This window comes from Elephantulus edwardii, unplaced genomic scaffold (genome assembly GCF_000299155.1).
Source record: "Elephantulus edwardii isolate Elephantulus edwardi_28Jun2011 unplaced genomic scaffold, EleEdw1.0 scaffold00071, whole genome shotgun sequence".
NCBI classification, from domain to species: Eukaryota; Metazoa; Chordata; class Mammalia; order Macroscelidea; family Macroscelididae; genus Elephantulus; species Elephantulus edwardii.
The window spans coordinates 4,210,398-4,223,792 of record NW_006399821.1 but is presented as its reverse complement, the minus strand read 5'-3'; the positions used below and the strand labels follow the sequence as shown (position 1 = coordinate 4,223,792).

General features: G+C 38.9%; 1 protein-coding gene across 1 annotated transcript in view; it reads left to right on the top strand.

Annotated features, from left to right (window-relative positions):
• Window positions 1-13,395, top strand: part of GMDS (GDP-mannose 4,6-dehydratase) — an 844,904-nt gene that overhangs the window by 258,870 nt on the left and 572,639 nt on the right. The gene's annotated exons all lie outside the window — the stretch shown is intronic.

The window sequence follows — 13,395 nt, the reverse complement described above, 5'->3', positions numbered from 1 at the left end:
TATCAAGGTTTAGAGATTGCAGAACATTTTCACAGGATTGTTTGATGAGAAATCAGCTTTCAAACCTACATACATTTTTTTTTCTAATAAGCCATATTTTTTGAAGAATTTTAAATGAAGTAAGGTATTTTTTTTTTAAAAAAAGTGTGCACGTATAATAACATTAGACTGAATTTGGACAGCAAACTAAAAGTTACCTAAAGTTCTAATACCAGAGACCAAATCTTGCTGTTTCACTTTCTAGTCTGTTGAGTACATTTTTGCAAGAACCAAAATTTCAGTGGCTGTGGAATTTTTCAGTTTGAAAAGTCATGCAGAAAATAATTTCCTTACATTTACATTCATTTTGGACATAAAATTAAAATGCTTCATTATATCTTAATTATTCAGATCCACTTCCTGGATCTTTAGTCCTTAACTGCCACCACTAGTTAGGAGTTAGGTTAAATCAGTGCTGACTCTATGAAGTATCTTGCATGTCACTTTTAAATACAAATAAATGTTTTTGTTTGTTGGTTTTCACATTATTTCCTCTTCCTAAAAAGAATGCATAACGCAAAAAGTTTTTAATCTGTTTATTAGTTTTCCCTTCACCTACCCCCACCCCTCGGTATCCTTTTAAATAGGATGGAACGTTTTATGGTATTCTAGTCCAATTTTTCTTTTAAAGTAGAGATTCTTAAAGCTCAACAGAAATAGCATAGACTAATGATGTTTGGACTTAATGTGTTAGTTACATCTGGAAGGCTGGTCTCATTGGAAATATTTAACTTAGTGGTGAGACTATAGGTTTCCTGCTTTGCCTTACTTTTATAGCTCTGGCATATTTTGTGAACAAATTCAAAATAAAATAGAATAGTGAATACTTTCTGTGAATATGTATAATCTGATCACTACTGCCTTAATATATCCACCTCTGAATTCCTGACAAGCTTCCAACATCTTTTCTCATCCAGCAAGCGTGTAACTTTATTTAGAATATCATTTGTGCCATTGGTTGATTTTTTTTTTTCTTTTCCCTTGCATGTCTAAAATGCCCTGTGGATCTCTGTGGAGTTTCTGGATTAGGGTTAGGGTTAGTTTGTATTTTCACTGTGGGGAGAAATGTATAGGATTTGGAGGCAGTTGACATTTAAATGTACATTTAAAGTAGAGTTTTTCTTCTGTGTTCACTGGTAAGTATATCAGACTTAGGTCTTGAACACATCTCTACATTTTATGTTGTTGTTGTTGTTATGTGCCATCGAGTCGCTTGCAACTCATAGCGACCCTATGTACAACAGCCCTAAACTCCGTTCTGACCTGTGCCAATTGCACTGTCTTTGACACTCCCATCCCAATTACCCCAGTCACTGAATCAATCCACCTCATAGAGGGCCTTCCTTTCCTCCGCTGTCCCTCCACCCTCCCAAGCATGATGTCCCTCTCTAAGGACCGGTCTCTCCTCACAGTCCTATAAAACATCATCTAGTAATTTTGCAGCTGATTTTAAGTGTCATCTCTTGAGTTACTTATAGCATCACAGATGCTATGACTATCTCAGGTATCAGGCTTAGGTTTAGCACATGTTATGACAGCAAATGACGTATATGACACACAAGTATGATGTAGATGACAGAAGGACAACTGATACCTTTGAGTTGTGGTGTTGGAGAAGAATATGCTGCCAAAAGAACAGACAATTTTATCTTGATAAAAATAGAGCCAGGGTGCTCATTGAAAGCAAGAATGGTGAAAATTTGTCTTACATACTTAGGACATGTTGCTATGAGATGCTCTTCTTTGGAAAGGGACAATTAGTTGGGTTGACACAGTCACCGCAGCAGTGGGCTCCAATATGTCAGGTGATGAGGAGAACACAGGATAGGACAGGATTCAGATCTGATTTACGTAGAGTTACTACTGAGTCAAACTTATCAGCACCTAACAACAATAACAGCATACGGCATATAGGTGCCATAAACATAAATATGACTTGTTTGTTGTTGCTGTTGATTGTAGTCGAGTTGAGCATGACTCATAGCAACCCTATGAATAAAAGACCTGAAGCATTTCTATACCTATCATCCTTTCTCATAGTTCATAGAGTTTCCAGAGACATGTTGTTTAGGAAGTGGATGTCAGTTCTGCTTCTAATATGACTAAGGAGTCCTTATTTTCATTCTAAGATTCTAAGAACCTCTGTTAGTTCTGTGGCTAAGGCATTCAGCTACTAACCAGAGACTTTTGGTTCAAACTCACCTACCATTCTGCAGGGGAATGCCAGAGTCTGCACCATAAAGATTTCAGCCTCACAAACTCTACTGGGTAGTCCTGCATTGTCCTTACTTCCATTTTTGAGCTTTGTATCTTCTTTTACTGTACTTTAATGTGGGTAAGTAGTGAAATGGAGCTCTTGGGGCCTAGTGGCAAGAAGCTGCACGAGAGAAGGATGGACAGTCTCCTCCTGCAGGATTGCCTGTGAAAACCCACCAGAGGGTCAGCTATGTAAGGGTCAGTTCCAACTTGATAGTACACAACAACAACTAATGAAATAGAATGTCAAACGGTGCTTCCATCCTGCCATCAAGTCAATTGTGACTCATGGTGACCCATCATGAAGTTTCTGAGACTGTCTTCCTCCTCCCACCCCTGTAAGAATATATGGCTCTACAATCAACACCTGTGAAAGCATAAGTCACTAAAGTTTAATCATTTGATTAAATGATAGAAATCTGCTGTGTTAAATTTCTTTAACCTGTTAAAGAGAAAAGATATATCTTTAAAGACTAAATTCTGTACCACCATAAATGTCAGTCTTACCAGGAGCTAATTGCTTTATTTTTCTCCTGAATAACTGTTGTTGTTGTTGTTGTTATGTGCCGTCGAGTTGCTTGTGACTCATAGCGACCCTATGTACAGCAGCCCTAAACTCTGCTCTGTCCTGTGGCAATCGCACTATCTCTGACACTCCCATCCCGATTATCCCAGTCACTGAATCAATCCACCTCATAGAGGGCCTTCCCCTCCTGCGCGGTCCCTCCACCCTCCCAAGCATGATGTCCCTCTACAAGGACTGGTCTCTCCTCACATGTCCAAAGTATGTTAGACGGAGACTCCGAATCCTTGCCTCCAAGGCGCCACCCAGTTTAACGCTTCCCAGGACAAATCTGTTTGTTTTCCTAGCAGTCCATGGTATTCTCAATACTCTTCTCCAGCACCACAGCTCAAAGGCATCAATTCTCCTTCTATCCTCCTTGGTCATTGTCCAACTCTCTGATGCATAACAAGTGATTGTGAAGACCATGGCCTGTATCAAACACACCTTAGTCTCCAGGGAGACACCATTGCTCTTCAGTACTCTGGAGAGCAGACTTTCCCATGGCAATGCGCCTTTTAATTTCCTGGCTACTGGTGCCAAGACTGTTGACTGTGGAGCCAAGCAAACTAAAGCTGTGTACAATCTCAATCTCTTCACCATCCATCCTGATGCTGCCAATTGGTTCCGTGGTGAGAATCTTTGTCTTCTTGACATTTAGCCTCAATCCATATTGTAGGCTGCAGTCCTTGACCCTCTGCAGCAGGTGCTTCAGGTCCTCTTCAGTTTCAGCTAGCAGGGTTGTGTCATTTGCATAATGCAGATTGTTGATAAATCGTCCCCAAATCTCGACCCCACATTTCTTCTCATAGAGCCCAGCCTTCCGGATAATCTGTTCTGCATATAGGGTGAAAAGGTATGGAGATGGAATGCATCCCTGGCGTATACACCATTCCTAATTTTGAACCATGCAGTGTTGCCTTGCTCTGTTCTGACGACTGCCTCCTGGTCCAAGTATAGGTTTCGCATTAGGACGATCAAGTGTTGTGGGATTCCCATTCTTCTCAGAGTCAGCCACAGTTTGTTATGATCCGCACAGTCAAATGCCTTTGCGTAGTCAATGAAACACAGATAGACATTCCTCTGGTATTCTCTGTTTTCAGCTAAGATCCATCTAACATCACTAGTGGACTCAAATCACCCACTTTCCTATTAACATCTCCACACTTTCCATAACAACCATGCTATTGTTGTTATATGCTGTTGAGTCACTTGTGACACATAGTGACTCTAAGTATAACAGCCCTGAACCCAGCTCTTTAAAAAAAAATTAATTTTAATTGTGATTTTAACAAAAGTATACAGGAAAGTATTTTAATTCATTAATTTTTGCACATTTTCCTGCTCTACATTTTTTATGTTGTTTTTATTTTGATATGATTTTTTCCCTGCTCTATCCTGAGCTACTTTGTCTCTGACACACCTACCCCTAATATTACCCCAGTCACTGAGTGGTCAGTCTATGTCATCCAGCATCTTCTTGTCTTCTACTATCCTTCTACCCTTCCAAGCACCATGACCCTCTCCAAGAACTAGTCCAAATTATGTCAGACGCAGCCCCAAGATCCTTGTCTCCAAGGAGCAGCCTGGTTTAACCCTCTCCATGACAAACCTGTTTGTTCTTTTAGCTGTCCATGGTACATTCAATACTTTTCTCCAGCAACACAACTCAAAGACATCAATTCTTCTATCATCCTTAGTCATTGTCCAGCTCTCTGATGCATAGCAAGTAATTGCAAAGACTGTGGTCTGTATCAGGCACACCTTAGTCTCTACACTGACATTGTTGCTCTTCAGTACTTTGAAGAGGTCTCTGATAGCAGATTTCCCAATGAAATTTGTCTTTTTATTTCCTGGCTGCTGGAACCAAGAGTGTTGATTGTGGAGCCAAGTAAACTGAAGCTATTCACAATCTCAGCCTTTTTTGCCATCTATCAGGAAACTGCCAGTTGGCCCAGTGTTGAGAATCTCTTTTTCCTAGATGTTGAGCTTCAGTCCATATTGAAGTCTGCAGTCCTTAACCTTCTGCAGAAAATGTTCCAGGTCCTCCTCAGTTTCAGCAAGCAATGTTGTGCCATATGCATTCCTCAGGTTGTTGATCAATCTTTGTCTAATCCTCACACCACATTCTTCCTCATAGAGTTCAACCTCCCAGATGATCTATTCCACATATAAATTAAAAAGGTATAGAGATAGGATGCATCCCTGGTGTACTCCTGTACTGGTTTTGAACCTTACTGTGTTCTGACAACTACCTTCTGGTCTAAGTATAGATTTTGTATAAGCACAATCAGATGTCCTGGAATTCTCATTCTTCTTAGAGTTAGCCACATTTGCTGTAGTATTCTCTGTGTTCAGCTAAGATCCAACTAACATTGGCTGTAATATCCCTAGTGCCATGGCCTCTTCTAAACCCAGCCTGCACATCTGAATGTTCTTCACTGGGGTGCTGTTCTACTTGGGTTTGTTTTTTTATAATTTTCAACAGGATCTTGCTTGCCTGTGATATTAATGATATTGTTTCATAATTTTCACATTCAGAATCAGATTGATTACATATATGGGAAAAAATTGGAGAAGCTCAATGCTAACTGTGAATACTAGACAGGATACCAATTGTGGATTAGATCATCAACTACTTGTATGCAGTTCAAACTTAAGCTAAAGAAAGTAAAATCCAATCCATAAAAATTGAAGTTAATCCTTGAATCTACCTCTCCTGAATTTAACGATCATCTCATGAACGAAGACTAATTTAACTGTGGAAAGATATCAACAATATCATTCATGAAGAATGAAAAGTTCAATACAAAGATGTAGGAAGAAGTAAAGACCAAAATAATATCAGAAGAGACTCTGAATTTTGCCCTAGAATTCTGGGAAACCAAAGCAAAGAGAAGAAATGAAAATGTTAAAGGACTGAACAGAAGATTTCAAAAGGCAGCTTGGGAAGACAAAGCAAGTATAAGAGTGAAATGTGCAAAGAGCTGTAGTTGGAAATCCAAAAAAGGTGAACTTGCTTAGCACATCTTAAGCTGAAGGAACTGAGGAACACAAGCCTCGAGTTGCTATACTTAAGGATAGTGTGGGCAGAATGTTGAATGACCCAGGAAGTATCAAAAGAAGATGGAAGGAGTTCATAGGATCACTATACTAAAAAGAATTGACTGACACAGAAGAATTTCATAAAACAACATATGACCAGAAGCCTATGGTGATAAAGGAGAAATTTCAAGCTCCTCAGAAGGAAATGGCAAAAAACGAGGTTCCAGGAATTGATGGCATAGCAATTGACATATTTCAACAAACAAGTGCTGCCCTGGATACGCTCACCAGGTTGCGTCTTGAAATCTGGAGGACAACCACCTGGCCAACTAACTGGAAGAGATCCTATTTGTTCCCTTTAAAAAAAAAGAAGTGACCCGACAAAGTGTAGAAATTATTCAATAACCTTGCTAGGCACCAGTAACAAAAAGTGTTGTTTCATCTCTCAGATGGGAGCACAATTCATTATTAGGATGCAAAAGGTTTAAGGAAAGGTGACATAATGTTAATATAATGTTTGAGAAGGATGCTGTTTAAGTTATGTTATTGAAAACATTGATAAGTGGCAATATTTTAAAAGCAATTTGATAGTTGTTAGTACCAAAAAAAGTGCCATTCTAAAACTTCCTTGTTTTATATCACTATAATTAAGATTGGAAAATATAAGACTTTGTTTTTGCTGTTCTAACTTGTGAATGCAATTCTAGAAAGAAATATAAAACATGTTATTTTGTAAACTTATGAAGTTTTAAAGGTCTGATCTTATTTATTCAAGTCAAATACTGCCTTGAAAATTTAAGGTATTTGCTGATGTCTAAGTTTATGTATACTTTGAGGAATATTTTCTGAATCATCTTTTGTTGCTGATCCAGCAACTTTGTTATTTGTTGCCATGAGTCGTAACAACCCTGTTTAAAGTGGTAAAGACATTTTTACAGCAATCAAGTGGATTTTTCGCCAGAATTTTCTAATGTCAGTTTTGCAGATATTTATTTGAGTTTTTTTTTTTAAGTAGAAAATGACTTATACTGGTTTCAAAGTAATTGTTAACAGTTTTGAGACCAGATATTTCCTTGGTTGACTACTTTAACTTTTGTATATAAAGAGTTAGATTCATTGCTTTGTTCCTAACCTAGTCATATTGTAGGATAGGTTATTTTTATTGTTACGTGGGTGTGAGTTAGGCCATAGTCTTTCCGATTACTAGCTATACATCCAAGACTTAGACAGTGAACAAGGGTGACAGAAAAAGAATTGACTCCTTTGGGCTGTGGTGTTGGAGAAGAGCACTGAATATCCCATGGACAGCCAAGAGAATGAAAGGTGTCTTTTAGAGGGTGTGGTCAAGTGCTCTTTGGGAGCAAGAATGATGAGGCTTTGCCTCACATACTTTGGACATATTGCTAGGAGGGGCTATTTCTTGGAGAAGGACATGATGCTGGGAAGGATACAGAGTCAGTGAAGGAAAGGAAAACCCTCAACCAGGTAGATTGACACAGTGACTGCGGCAAGGGGCTCTGGTGTGTTAGGAAGTCTGAGGATGGTGCAGGATAGAACAGGGTTCAAATCTTTTGTTTGTAGGGTCGCTATGAGTCATACTCGACTTGATGGCCCCTAACAACAATAAGAAACTAGCAACATGCCCCAGGTATGTGAGATGAAGCTTTATACTCTGTCATGTGCAGTCACTGTGAGTTGCCATAGACTTGACATACTCAGCAGCAACAAAAAACTTTAAGGAATTTTCATGCTACAGGAACATGCTAAACGTCAGGTTTAGTGAGGGTTGCAAGAGAAAAACTACTCTACACTGACCTGGTGTTTTAGAATTTGCAGAATATTTGTCACCTGTATCATATCAGTCTGTGAAGACTGTACAGGATAAATGTTGCTATGAGTTGTTAGTTGACTCAGTGACACTTAACAACAACATATTTTTGAGACTTAGGACATCACATCAGGGGCTGGTCAATGGGAGACTGGTGTTGAATGTTGTAAGCAAAAGTAGGAAGGGTTGGGGGTGGAGTAGGGAAAGGGTGGATTTAAAACCAAAACCAAAACAAAAAAAACAACAAAAAAACCCCAAAACCCAAAACCAACTAAACACATAGCCGGATCAGCAGCAACATTGAATATTGGTCTTTCTAACTGGTAAATGTCTTTCATCTACTCTTTTCTGTAGAATGCTTGTCTGTCAGATACTATTATATATATTTAAAAATTGAGACAGACTAGGAAGAAGAATTGGCCATCCACTTCTGAAACTGCAGGCCTTCGAAAACCCTAAGTACAATAGAGCACACTTAGATTATCATTTGGACTAACAGACATGGCAATTGAAACTGAGATCTTAGAAATGGAAACACAGAGAAAGAGAAACAGCTGTAAGGAGACACTAGTGATTGGAACGTGGAATGTGAGAAGCATGAATGTAGGAAAATTGGACATTGTTAAGAAAGAAATGGAATGTATAAATATTGACATACTAGATATTGACGAAATGAGATGGCTTGGCATGGGACATTTTGAATCAGATGATTATATGATTTACTATGCTGGGGATGAAAAGGTGAGAAAAAATGGAGTTGGTTTCATAATTAAAAAATCATTTCTAGATCTTTCCTGAAATACAATGTGGTGAATAACAGGATAATATCCATACACATACAAGGAAGTCCACTGAATACCACCATCATAAAATATATGTACCAACAACTAGAGCCAAAGAAGAGGAAATAGAAGATTTTTACCAACTTTTGCAGTCAGAAATTGATCAAACATACAATCAAGATGCATTAATAATAATGGGCGACTGGAATGCAAAAGATGGAAACAGGGAAGAAGGATCAATAGCTGGAAAACATGGGCTTGGTGAGAGAAATGAGGCTGGAGATAGAATGATAGAGTTCTGCACATTCATTGCAAATACCTTTTATAAAAAACATAAACACAGGCTATACACATGGATTCCACCTGATGGTATGCATAGGAATCAAATCTATTACATTTGTAGAAAGATTCGCTGGAGAAGCTTGATATCAGGAGTGAAAACCAGGTCAGATGTTGACCACCAACTACTTATATGCAAATTTAAGCTGAAGTTGAGGAAAATTAAGTCAAGTTCACAGGAACCAAGATATTTAAGTCTGTCCTACTCGAATTTAAAAACCATCTCAGGAACAGGTTTGAGGCTTTGAACACCAATGAGCGTAGACCAAATGAGCTCTGGGAGGATATCAAGAAAATTGTCCATGAAGAATGCAGAAGATCATTACAAAGGCTAAAGAAGAAGAAAAGACCAAGATGGATGTCAGATGAGACTCTGAGTATTACATTAGAGCACCAAGAAGCCAAAGCTAAAGGAAGAAATCAAGAAATCAAAGAGCTGAATAGAAAATTTCAAAAGGCAGCTCGGGACGACAAAGCAAAATCCTATAATGAAATGTGCAGAGAGCTGGAGTCAGAAAATCAAAAGGGCCAGACTCGCTCAGCGTTTCTTAAGCTGAAGGAGTTGAAAAACAAATTCAAGTGAAGGGTGGCAATATTTAAAGATAGTTTGGGTATAATGTTGAATGATCCAGGATGTATAAAAAGAAGGTGGAAGGAATACTCAAAGTCACTGTATCAGAAGGAATTGGCTGACACAGAGGAATTTCATGAAATAACATATGAGCAAGAACCTATGGTGATGATGGAGGAAGTTCAAGTGGCTATGAAGGAATTGACAACAAACAAGGCTCCAGGAGTTGACTGCATACCAATTAATTTATTTCAACAGACAGACCGTGCCCTGGATGTGCCCACAAAGTTATGCCAGGAAATCTGGAGGACAGCCAGCTGGCCAACTGACTGGAAAAGATAGATATTTGTTCCCATTCCAAAGAAAGGTGACCCTACAGAGTGTGGAAATTATCGAACAATATAATTGATACACATGCAAGCAAGATTCTGCTGAAAATTATCCAAAAATGTTTGGAGCAGTATGTCAACAGAGAACTGCCGGATGTGCAGGCTGGATTTAGAAGAGGTTGTGGTACTAGGGATATTATAGCTAATGTAAGATGGATTTTGGCAGAAAGCAGAGAATACCAGAAGAATGTCTATCTGTGCTTCATTGACTATGCAAAGGCTTTTGATTGTGTGTATCACAAAAAGCTATGGCTGACTTGAGAAGAATGGGAATCCCAGAACATTTGATCATGCTAATGCGAAACCTGGACCAGGAGGCAGTCATCAGAACAGAGCAGGGAGACACTGGATGGTTCAAGATCAAGAAAGGGGTCCATCAGGGATGTATTTTGTCTGTGTACCTTTTCAATCTGTATGCAGAATGGATCATCCGAGACGCTGGGCTGTATGAAGATAATGTGGCATCAGGATTGGTGGAAGAATCGTCAACAACCTGCGTTATGTAGATGACACAACCCTGCTCGCTGAAACTGAGGAGGACCTGAAGTGCTTGCTGAAGAAGGTCAAGGACTGCAGTCTTTTATATGGATTGTAGCTCAATATCAAGAAAACAAAGATTCTCACCACTGGGCCAATTGGCAGAATCAGTATGGATGGTGAAGAGATTGAGATAGTAAGCAGTTTTAGTTTACTTGGCTCCACAGTTCACACTCTTGGTAACAGCAGCCAGCAAATCAGGAGATGGATTGCATTGGGAAAGTTAGCTGTTAGGGACCTTTCAAGAGTACTGAAGTGCAACGACGTCAGGCTGGAGACTAATGTGTGCCTGATCCAGGCTATACTTTTTGCAAATATGTGCTATGCATTTGAGAGTTGGACAGTGAATAGGGATGATAGAAAGAGAATTGATGCCTTTGAGTTGTAGTTCTGGAGAAGAGTGTTGAATATACCATGGACTGCTAGAACAAACAGGTTTGTCCTGGAGAGGGTGAAGCCAGTATGTTCCCTGGACTCAAGGATTCTGAAGCTTCGTCTGGCATACTTTGGGCATGTTGCAAGGAGGGACTGGTCCTTGCAGAGGGACATCATGTTTGGGAGAGTGGAGGGACAGCGCAGCAGAGGAGGACCCTCGATGAGATGGATCAATTCTGTGAGTGGAGTGGTGGGAATAAGTGTGTTTCAGACAGCAAGGTTAGCATAGGATAGAACGGCATTTAGGACTCTTGTACAAAGGGTCACTATGAGCTGCAAACGACTCGATGGCACATAACAACAACAACAATTAAAGACAAGGCAGATTGTCTTTTTGTATCTTATAGAAAAGCTAAGTTCTGTCCAGCCCTTCTTTTTTTGCAAATATGCTCTTTAGTTTATTCCTAGAAACAATAAATACCTAGCATATCCTCCAAATGCTGTTCTTGACTGCTGTTTGGGCCCTGTTATAACTGCAAGTTAAGCCTTGTAACTTTGGTAAGATACTTTTTACATTATTAACCTTCTCATTGGTAAAATCAATATTCCATGTTACAGCATTTTATTATTCCTGTTAACTTTTCAGTTTTCCTTTTTACACTCCAATATACTTCATATTTGCATATGAAGTACAGAGTGTATGATGATGCCAAAAAAAAATTGCATGTACTCAGATGATGCAGATAATCTAACTTGACAATAGAGATTTCTCTAAATTTTGGCAACAATAAAAACTTCTTTGACATTAACACCATTTAGTAATAAATAGACACTCGGTAGTGACCTAGTGATCAGTGGTTGCATAGCACCCAAAGACTCCCAGAATCTTATCACAGGAGAAAGATGGGCAGATTCCTGTGCAATTTACCATCTCTGAAAATCTACTAGAAGGTCAGCTATGGGTCATTTCCAACTCCAGAGCACATAACAACAACATGTGGTAAGGTCTTGAAGATCCTAAAAATGCGAAACTCATTTTCAGTTCTATGGTAAAGACAGTAGAAATGGGAGTAGGTCATGTGTAGTTAAATGGTGATGCTCCCTTTGTTTATTCCCTTAGCTTTTCAATCACTAGTTGACTACTGCTTTCAGGGTCTGAATGCAAACATAGGGATCTGCCCTTAAATTTGAAAAATGTAGGTGAGAAGATGGTTTTAATTGTAAATTCAGTCTCTTTTGTTGGAGATTGTTCTTAGTAACAATATTTCCTCTACGTTGCATTTAGACAGAGTTCATGGATACCAAAAGATTATTTTACTAATGTCAGGCTAACTTCCACTCCTTGAGATATTTAATACTACTGACAATGTATTATAACTATAAGGCCAGCTCTTTCAACGTGAAGAAATAAATCTCCACTGACTATAACTCTGGAGGGAATAAATATCTTCACTTTACATGCACGAAACAGAAATTATTTTAACTTTTTAAAATAGGATGATAAAACCTCACTATTAGTTCATTAAATGTCTTTTACTCAATATTGAACAGGTACTTTTTCAATATTAATACAGTACTTTTTCCATGTATTTCTAATTTGTCCTGCCAGAAATTCTGAGGATCTCCCAAACCCATTCCCCCTGGTTGGAGGTAGCAATGCATGTGAAGAGCAATATCAAATATATGCCTGTAGTTGAAATAAAAAAGCCTTTATGAGGCTGAGCCACTCAGATCCTTATAAATTACATTTGTGGTAATAATTCTTTAGTATTTCAGCTCAACATTTCAACAAGTTTTTTATGTTAATATTTTATTTGGAGCAATATTATGATTTTCCAAGTGATTTCTCTTATGGAAACTCTTGAGTCTATCAAGGATACAGACAAATATTTCAGAGCCTTTTTATTGCTCCAGACAGCAGCAAACACATGGCAACAATAATGTACTAAAAAAGAAAACTATTCTAGCTGGCCTGAACATTCTTTGTCAAAGTCCTCCTTTCGTAATCTTGACCATTAAGGGCCTGGAAATGCACACTACCACCTCTTCATTGTGTTATTTTCTGCCAGCACACAGCCCAGAAGGGAAATAAAACACATGTAACTGATGTGCACAGGCACAATAGGGCCTATCAACAGCTTTCTTTAAAATGTGTCTGTGCCAATTGAAAAGTCTGTAAATGCTGGGAAATCGTGTTCCCTCCCCTAGAAGTCTCAGCATCTCCATGATAGCTGCATGCAGTCAGAAGCTTTGGGGAGAACAGCAGCTTGCTGATGCTCTTGTTAGCTTGTTTTCTTGTGATTTTTGTGGAGATACCACATGATTAGTAGACAGGATCTACTGTCTTCATTGTATTAGAATCATGAGAAACTAAAATAAATGCAGCATGATTATCTGTTGGGCCTCATATAATAAAAGTGTGACTTCTCAATTCTAACTGTAGGACAGGGTAGAACTACCCTCTAAGGTTTTCAAGGCTAGTATCTATATAGTGTGTGTGTGTGTGTGTGTGTGTGTGTGTGTGTGTGTGTGTGTGTGTGTGTATTTGTTGTTATGTGCCGTTGAGTCGCCTGCGACTCATAGCGACCGAATGTACAACAGCCCTAAACTCTGCTCTGTCCTGTGCCAATCACACTGTCTCTGACACTCCCATCCCAATTATCCCAGTCACT